Source organism: Octopus bimaculoides, chromosome 7 (assembly GCF_001194135.2).
Source record: "Octopus bimaculoides isolate UCB-OBI-ISO-001 chromosome 7, ASM119413v2, whole genome shotgun sequence".
Lineage (NCBI taxonomy): Eukaryota > Metazoa > Mollusca > Cephalopoda > Octopoda > Octopodidae > Octopus > Octopus bimaculoides.
In genome coordinates, this window is record NC_068987.1 from 46,131,192 (window position 1) to 46,140,164 (window position 8,973).

Below are 8,973 nucleotides of genomic sequence, written 5' to 3' on the forward strand. Positions count from 1 at the left end.
TATATATATATATATATATATATATATATATATGTATGTATGTTTAATCTTAAAGTATACACATATATATGTCACTATTTTCGCATGCATGTACACACTCATACACACACATACTCACACAACACATACACACACACATACACACGCACGCTAAAATACACAAACATCTACACATACGTACATACATATTAATCTATGTACGCTCATACGATCATATATAAGTACATATATGTATTTCAGTATCATGCATCTCATCATGTGTGTATGGATTTTTACATGTAAATGACAGAAAGGGGTGGTTATAGATGGGTACTCCCGTATGGAATCTGGCTATTAGCCTATTTGGATATACATACACACACACACACACACATACACACACATATGTATATATAATCAACAGGTTTTATTCAAGAAAATATACATACAGATTGAAACACCATGCACAAACACTGACATTTATTGCAAACTGAACACTGCATGCACACTCAAACACACACATACACATACAAACACAGATACGTATATGTATTAGTGCATGTTTGTTTCTTTATGTTAAGTTGTATATAAAAACAATTTAACATTAAACTGAATGATTACTCAATACAGTTTAGTGGAACTTAACTTTTACCAGGGAGAACTTGACATGGAGAACTTGCCTTCTAAGGAAGGCAAGCAAGCTAAAATTTTGAAGTCTGCTTTTTCTTGTAAAAGTTTATTATATATATATATATATATATATTTGTGTGCGTGTATGTGTGTGTGTGTGTGTGTGCGTGTGTGTGTGTGTATGTATGTATGATGTATATATATATATATATATATATATATCTTTAACCTGTTTCAGCTTTTAAAGCTGTGGTCATACTGGTGCACCACCATTGGCTGTGCTACACTTTCATTGTTTGACACCTCCTCTGATGTGTAGTATTTGGTGAATGAGGGAGTTTGCTGCTGCTGCTGCTGCCCTCATCTGTGTTTCCTTGCTGTGAAGTAGGTTCGTCAGGAACCCTTGACAGGAGGAGATCCAGCTTTACTTCGAAGACACCTACATCCACACCTGCAGGTTTCTCTGGCATTTTGGAAGTATTTTGAAGAGCTATATATATATGTATATATATGTGTGTGTGTGTGTGTGTGTTTACATTTATTTATCTATCTATTTATCTACACACACATACACAAATAACACAAATACATAAAACACATTATGATATGCACAAGCATACACTAAAAGTACACATCTTATCTGCAAACATATTGCAGTGTATACAACAGTTAATGACATTTATCTGTAAAAATATTGACACAAATACATGTGTATTTACACATACAGGTGTAAAAGCAGTAAAAATGTTCACAACCACACACTACACACCTATTAACACATACTCACAAATGTGTAGTTTTGCATTACACATTCACAAATATAGCTGAACAAACATCATCATCTGTACACCATTGTTGTTGTCACGACAACTATTGTTGTTGCTTTCACTGGTTGTCATAGTCACTCTAGTTGTTGTCTTTGTTAAAGTAATTATTATGACTATTATTGGCTGTTGTTATTATTATTTACCCTCAGGTTAATCCTGGTCAAACAGGCCTATGATTAAAGGAATTTGAGATATGACCAACCTCCACCCTTTCTTTTTACAGGTATTGTTATGATGAACCCTGTTACCCAAATTGTTCTTTTTTACTTTACAAATGGCCAGGTGGGACTGGAGAGGAAATTAGCTGCTACTTTTAGCATCTTAAATGATTGCATAGAGGCTCCACCATTTGCTCATTGCTATTATTGTTGTTATTGTGTGTGCTCATGCAACTGTTGCTGTTGTTGTTGTTGTCCACATTGTTATTGCTACTATTGTAGCTCTGTTGTCATCTGCAGTTAATACTGCATAGTACAGATGCACCGATAAAATGAATGCAATGCTGCAACACTACTGCATCCGATGTATGCAGCTTTTCAGTCTTCATATAAACAACTTTTTCTTTGGGTACATCCTCTTGGTAATTGCCATATTAGCGTATATATAAGTGTATATGTATGAACAGGAGTGTTGGGTATGTGTATGTATGTGTATGAGTTTGTGTGTATGTGTGTGTGTGTGTGTGTGCTTGCAGGTAAGTAGGTACATATATCTGTGTATTTGCATGGTTTTATGTATGTGGATAGGTTATTTAGTTCTAGCTCCTGTAGTGTTTTTAGCAATCACAGTTAGGGTCATGCTGGAGCACCGCCCACTTTGTATGTGTATGCACATATATGCTGACAAATGTATATATTAGTACAATTATATACAGGTATGCAGAAAAATATCCATGTATGTATATGAGTGTGTGTGTGTATATATATATGCATGTATGTATGTATGTATATGCATGCATATATGTGTGTAGGTATGTGTAGGTATATATGTTTGTATGTGTAGCTATATATATGTATATGTATGTGTATCTATATATATGTATGTGTAGATATATGTGTGTATGTATGAGTTGCAATTAGATGTGATTGTAGAAATATTGTGACTGTCCATCTAACCTGTCATCTATCTGTCTCCTTCCTTTCTTGACACTCCCTTCTCTATTCCTCTCCTTTTCTATCTCCACCCCAACCCTCAATCTTTCTCCACAAAACTCTGCCACTCCCACCTGTCTCCCTCAATATGTCACACCTCTCGGTCATTCCTCCCTCTCTTTGCAGCTCACTCCCTCTCTGTTACTCTCTCAATTCCTCTGTCACTTTGACTTCTAAAAGAGCGCTCTCTCTCTCTCTCTCTTTCTCTCTATCTATCTATTATCTCTCTCTCTCTTTCTCTCTCTATTACTCTCTCGTGTTCTCTGCCACTCCCACCCCTCATTTCTATATCAGCTTATCACATCACATCAATTCTATACTTAATCAGCCCCTAATGGCTATTTCGCTTATGAAATGCAAATTCTATGAACCAAGATCTATCCAGACACAACATATGTTCATAAACACCACTACCAAATCCCACCGCTCTATCATTAACAAACTACCATCAGATCACCACCACCAGTCTAAATTCCATTGACATCATCATCACCAGCACCAGCAGCAATATCATTATGGTCAACAGTTTCATGATAGTTACAGAAAAGAGAGAGAATTGATTAACAGAAGTTTGTAGAAAGACTGACAGATAAGCTGATGGGTGGATGTACAGCTGGATGGATGGATGGATGGATTAGTAGATCGATGGATAGATAGACAGACAGACAGATTAATAGATAGACAGATAGCTGGGTTGATAGATAACTGGACAGATGGATAGATAGCAAGATAAATTGATGGATGTATTATTTGTATACATATGTGTGTGTGTGGGGGGGAGGGGGTAGATAAATAGATAGATAGATAGATAGATAGATAGATAGGTTGACTGGTAGTGAGAGGAAGGGAGATGTGAATGAAATGGTCAATCCAGCTGATAAAACTAAAGATGTGAAAATATTTTTCAAAAGCAAAACTTAAGAAAGCAACATTTCCTCAGGTTGTTGTTATAGTCCCCCCCCCACCACCACCACCACATCATCATCATCATCATCATCATCATCATCATCATCATCGTCATTGTTATTGTTGTTATTATCGTCTCTACTAGCATTATCATCAGCCTCTTCCTCAGCATTACGAACAATTGGCATTACAAGACATATTGCAAGGATACAACCAAATCTCTTGACAACAGCTTATTCTTCCTTCAGCTTAAAATGTGCATCATAGAGGGAGAAGAGAAGTTTGTAACTGTATGTAGCTAAAACTCTGCAGAACTGATATTTCCTTAGGATGTTCTGGTAAGGCTCAAAGACTCCAGTGGTCACATACAATGCAGGAGAAAATTAGTTTTGCAACAGAAGCACAAAGCAAATGAATTTCAGAGAACCAGAAAGTTCAAATGTGCTTTAATGCAACTATTACGTTTGGAGCTTTCACAATCGGCTTGATTGTTATACTGCATGAAATGGGTTGTGCTGATTTGCATGGTTCCTGTTTCAGAAATGGTGGGGAATTTGTTGAGGAGGAAAATTTTGGCAGCAGTATTGGGCAGATAAATGATTAATATCCTGTTAAATATTTTCTTAGTCAAGAGCCAGTCCTGCAGTCTTTCTTGTATAGAATGGAAATGAATGATAGAAGAATATGTAGAGTTTTCTCTCTTGTATTAGTGCTCTTTGCATCCTTCAGAATGATTGTAAACAAGGTTAGTACATTTTTTGTGATAACATGTATATCAGGGCTTGCTGTCTGATACTGTCCTAAGCAGTAATGTGTCATACGAAACCGTAAGAGTAATATTATTCTGCATGCATTAAAGATAAACAATTTTAAAAAAAATCTGTTAAGCATTGCAGGTGAGGAGTTAGGTAATGCCAATGAATGAAAACAAAGCAAAAATAATTTTGTATAACATTGTGTCTATGTTGTTTAAAAGACATATAATACTTTGGAAAAATTCTTAATTTCAAATAGAAGGAAACTAATAATCAAAGTGTTTGGAGAACAATGTTGAGCTTTTCTATCACTTCCCTCTCAGCACATCCCATCAATTTTATATTCCATCAGTCCTGAGTGGCTATTAGTTATTTGCTTAAGAAGCATAAATTCTATTGAAATAGAATAGTCTTAAATTTAATAAGACTTAATGGGAAGTTGACAAAGGTACTTTAAGGGAGTTTCTATAAACAATATGAAGAGCCATATTCAAGGGTTTATGCGAAGAAGTTTATTCAAAAAGATAAAAACAGTTACATAGAAAGTTCTTGATGTCACAGGTGTACCAAGCACTGTTATCAGTAGCATAATGAAGGTAAAAGTGAAATGTCTATTTTGTAATTAAGCCATATTGTTATTAGTGTTCTACATTGGTATTTTTATATCATGCTACACAACCTTATCAAAAGTTGTTCAATGCTGCATGAAACTACTTCATTTTCCCCTATCTGCTTATTAGGGATCACACACTTGTAATGGGCATAGCATTCATTTTACAGAAAATACACACAAGATTTCAGTTAAACTTATGACTTCACTTAAGCACTTAAGAGTCATGTGTGTATGTATGTGTGTGTGTATGTATGTGTGTGTGTATGTGTGCATGTGTATGTGTGTGTGTGTGTATGTGTGTGTTAGCGTGTGTATGTGTCTGTGATAGTTTGTACTTGTGTCTGTATTTGTATATGTGTGTCTGTGTGCTTGTGTATGTATACCTGTGTGTATGTGTATGTGTGTGTGTATACATGTGTTTTTATATAATTGTGCATGTGTGTGTATTTGGGTATGTGCACATATGTGAGTGTATTATGCATGTGTACTTGTGTATGTGTGTGCCCATACATGTCTGTGTGTATGCATATGTGAATGTTTGTGTGTTCATGTATATGATAAGTGTTTAATTGTAGCCATGAATGGATCTGTCCGGCTCTTATTCACTGGATTGGGATTTTACCTTAAGATGGTTTCTTTGCAATATTCTGGCACAGGGTTATCTTTGAATCCACATCCTATCAGCTCCAGTTATCGTTATTACTTATCTCCCATTATCTCCCAGTCAGCCCTGCCCCAGCTAATAGATGATTACAAGCATCCAACATTCATCACCCCAACTTTTTATATCTCTGTGGACCGTTTGGTTACATGTATCCTTCTTTACTAAAGACAATTGTGTGTGAGTTGAGAGAGATTTGGATGCGGTTTCTAGCATGTGAGATGACTGCATGGAGGTTCCTTCATTAGCTCAGGAGCAAGGATATAGTTCTAGAGATTTGAAAATTTGAGGATGAAAGTCCGGGTGAAATGTGGAGGATTAGGGGAGAGTGATACTAAATAAGGTCCACAAAAGGAAGAGGAATAACTGTAGTAAATGAGTTTAGAATGGAGAAGTACCCATTTTTTACTTGTTCATAGGAGCATAGACTGTTATAGTAGCAATAGAAGAAAAAAAAGAGGATATTGTGTATAGACAGACTAGGAGTTGGGGTGAGCAGTTGAATGATATGAAATTAGTGGGGGTTTTTTTTCCATGGATTTAGCAATAAAATTTATAAAACAAATGAAACAAAGATGAAATGGTGATACTTACCGTTTCAGCTGTTATCCACTGAAAGACCAATGGTAAAATGAAGAAAGAGTGACCAAGCCAATGGCATCAGAGCAAATGCTCTGGCCAGCAGCTAGCTAGATAAAGGTCGCAGCATTGAGAATGGTAACTGCCAACTCTTAGAAATATCTAGAAAAAAAAGAGGGAAGAAAATTTTAGAAAATATTAAAAATTTTGGTAAGAAAAATGAACTACTTTGTTTCCAAATACAAAGAAGCATTTTTTCTTTTCTTTTTTTCATAAAATGAGGATGAAGTCAATCCCACTAAGTTTTGAACTTAGAATGAGAAGAAACATAAAAAGAACACTGCAAAGTATTTAATCCTATCGAATTTCTACCAAACTATTAGACCAAAATATTACATCATTTTATGGTTTAGTGATGGAGCTGTTAGTTTTATTGTCTCTCTCTCTCCACAGAAGGACAAATGTCTGAAATGTTAAAACTTCTTTTTTTTAAAGCATAAAAAATACTCCATTGTCTGAAATATTCATATCATAGGCATCAGCTTTGCTATATGGTTAAGTTTTTTTTTTTTCTAACCATATGATTTTGAGTTCAATCTCATAGCATAGCACCTTGGGCAAATGTGTTCTACTATAGTTCTGGACCAACCAAACCCTTGTGAATGGATTTAATTGATGGAAAGTGAAAGAAACCTATCGTGTGTGTGTGTGTGTGTGTGTGTGTGTGTGTGTGTGTTTCCTTGTCATGACATCACACGGTAGTTGTAAACATGAATCACCATCATGCAAACAATGTTGTTCATTGCCAATCCTCTGTAAAAGCATGATCACCAATGAGGAAATATTACCTGACTTAGAAACAAGTGAGGGCTGGCAATGGAAAGAGCAACCAATTGTAGAAAATCTACCTCAACAAATCCTGTCTGACCTGTGTGAGCATGAAAAAGTGAATATTAAAATGATGATGATGATGTTTTCTGATGCAGAACATCAATTTCTTTGGATTCTACTGTTATATTACCAAATCAAGAATCTTACAATATTCAGACACATTCATTTGCAATCTTTGACAGAATTTCATCTGATTCTTTAATTCTTTAGAATTTAAACTGACCATATCAAATCCAAATATTGTGCTTTGTTTTATGTTCAAACTGTGCAGATTCAGCTGCTCACACCTATCTTACAATGATATTTTAAAAATAAACTATCACTTCATCAAAATCTTGAAGCTATGAGACAATGCCTAATTAATTCAAAAGAATATGAACCAGAAAACATCACACTTGACAGAATAATCGAAATGTTAAAGGGTTGAGGTAGATACCAGTCATATAAGGTGATCCTTTCTTGATTGTAAGTTTCCACAGCAAAAATGCATTCTTGTATCAATGTAAAGAATCTGGCTCAGTTCTTAACAAAGACTGACTGTATTTAGCATATGCAAAGAATTACAGGGAATACAGTGGTGAAGCATAAGCACTAAATTTGGAAGACATTATGTGGTAGGAATGGTGAAGTGTGATGAGTACGTGTTGTTAATCTGCATCAGATGTTGAGCCCATGGGATCTGAGACAGCAGCTTCATATCAAAGGTATAGTCTGAAGAGTGCAGAAAAGATGACTGTGCTGATATTGGACATGTGTGTGTGTGTGTGTGTGTGTGTGTTTCATGAAAAGCTTTGTCAGGATAGGAAGGGCTACATGATCTTCTCCAGGGCTCCAAGATTGACAGGAAGAAGTTATCTTTAGACCAGAGACCTGGAATAAATGTTTGCAACAGTGGAGACCCTGCTACAGGCTTCTATGGACTAAGTAGGAGTGTTAATCTGGGTAGTGGACAGATTAAGCTTAACATCAAAACCAGGATATACATATATATATCCATATAAACCTAGGACATCACTTTATTTCATAAAATGATTCTGAGATAAACTAAGTACTCAATTCTTTCTCAAATGTTACTCCCTATTCTTCCCCCACCAAACAACACCTTATCCTGCCTCCAAGTTATCCCTTGTTTGTCCCAACTACTTGCTATTCTTTCCCAATAAATACTCCCTATTCTTCACTAATAATAATGACTACTCCCTATTCTTCTCTAACAACGCCTCCTTTATCCTCTCCCAGACATTCAACAAAATGCCAGTGCTGAACTCAAACTCAAGACCTATGAGCTGCTGGTCTACTTGGAAACTGTGGCTTCATGTTTCACGCTATGAATGTGAATGCTCTCATCACTGACCAGGAACACAAAAACACAATTAACTCTTTAGCGTTTAAACTGTCCATATCCGGCCCAAAATATTCTACCTGTTTTATGTTAACAACCTTTTACACTTACTCAACAAAATCATTCTAAAAACATACAAACATAGCATTGAAATCTTGAAGCTACAAGATAATGCATGGTTAGTTCAAAACAAGGTGAATAAAGAAGCAATACATTTGACAGAGAAATCTGAATGCTAAAGGGTAAAACGAACCTTTGAGAATATAAGAGTGATGTACTACATGTTGTACAGAAACGAAATTAATCAATTTCCCATCTAGTTGGAAAAAGAAAACAAAATCCTAGCATTAATTATTGACATTTTCAAAGGAAAGGTAGACGATTTCATGAAAATTACTAATCTTATAAAATTAGGAAAAGGAAAATCTAATTTTTCAGGTTAGAGAATATACTTTAATTGCCTATTTACTTGGTTATGTCATTTTCAATCCTTATCTATATTTCACCAGTTATGTGATCCATGCTTTTTATATACTCCGCGTGCGCACACACACACGCACACACACACACACCCACACACACACACACACACACCCACACACACACCCACATACCACACACACATAAACTCTCTCTCTC

At 35.6% G+C, this 8,973-nt stretch overlaps 1 protein-coding gene across 1 annotated transcript in view; it reads right to left on the reverse strand.

Moving 5' to 3' along the window:
- LOC106873181 (basic helix-loop-helix ARNT-like protein 1) overlaps positions 1-8,973 on the reverse strand; it is a 789,862-nt gene that overhangs the window by 519,784 nt on the left and 261,105 nt on the right. The window contains exon 4 of the mRNA XM_052969590.1: positions 6,117-6,263. The gene's annotated coding sequence lies outside the window, so the exon portion shown is untranslated. The remainder of the gene's footprint in view (positions 1-6,116; positions 6,264-8,973) is intronic.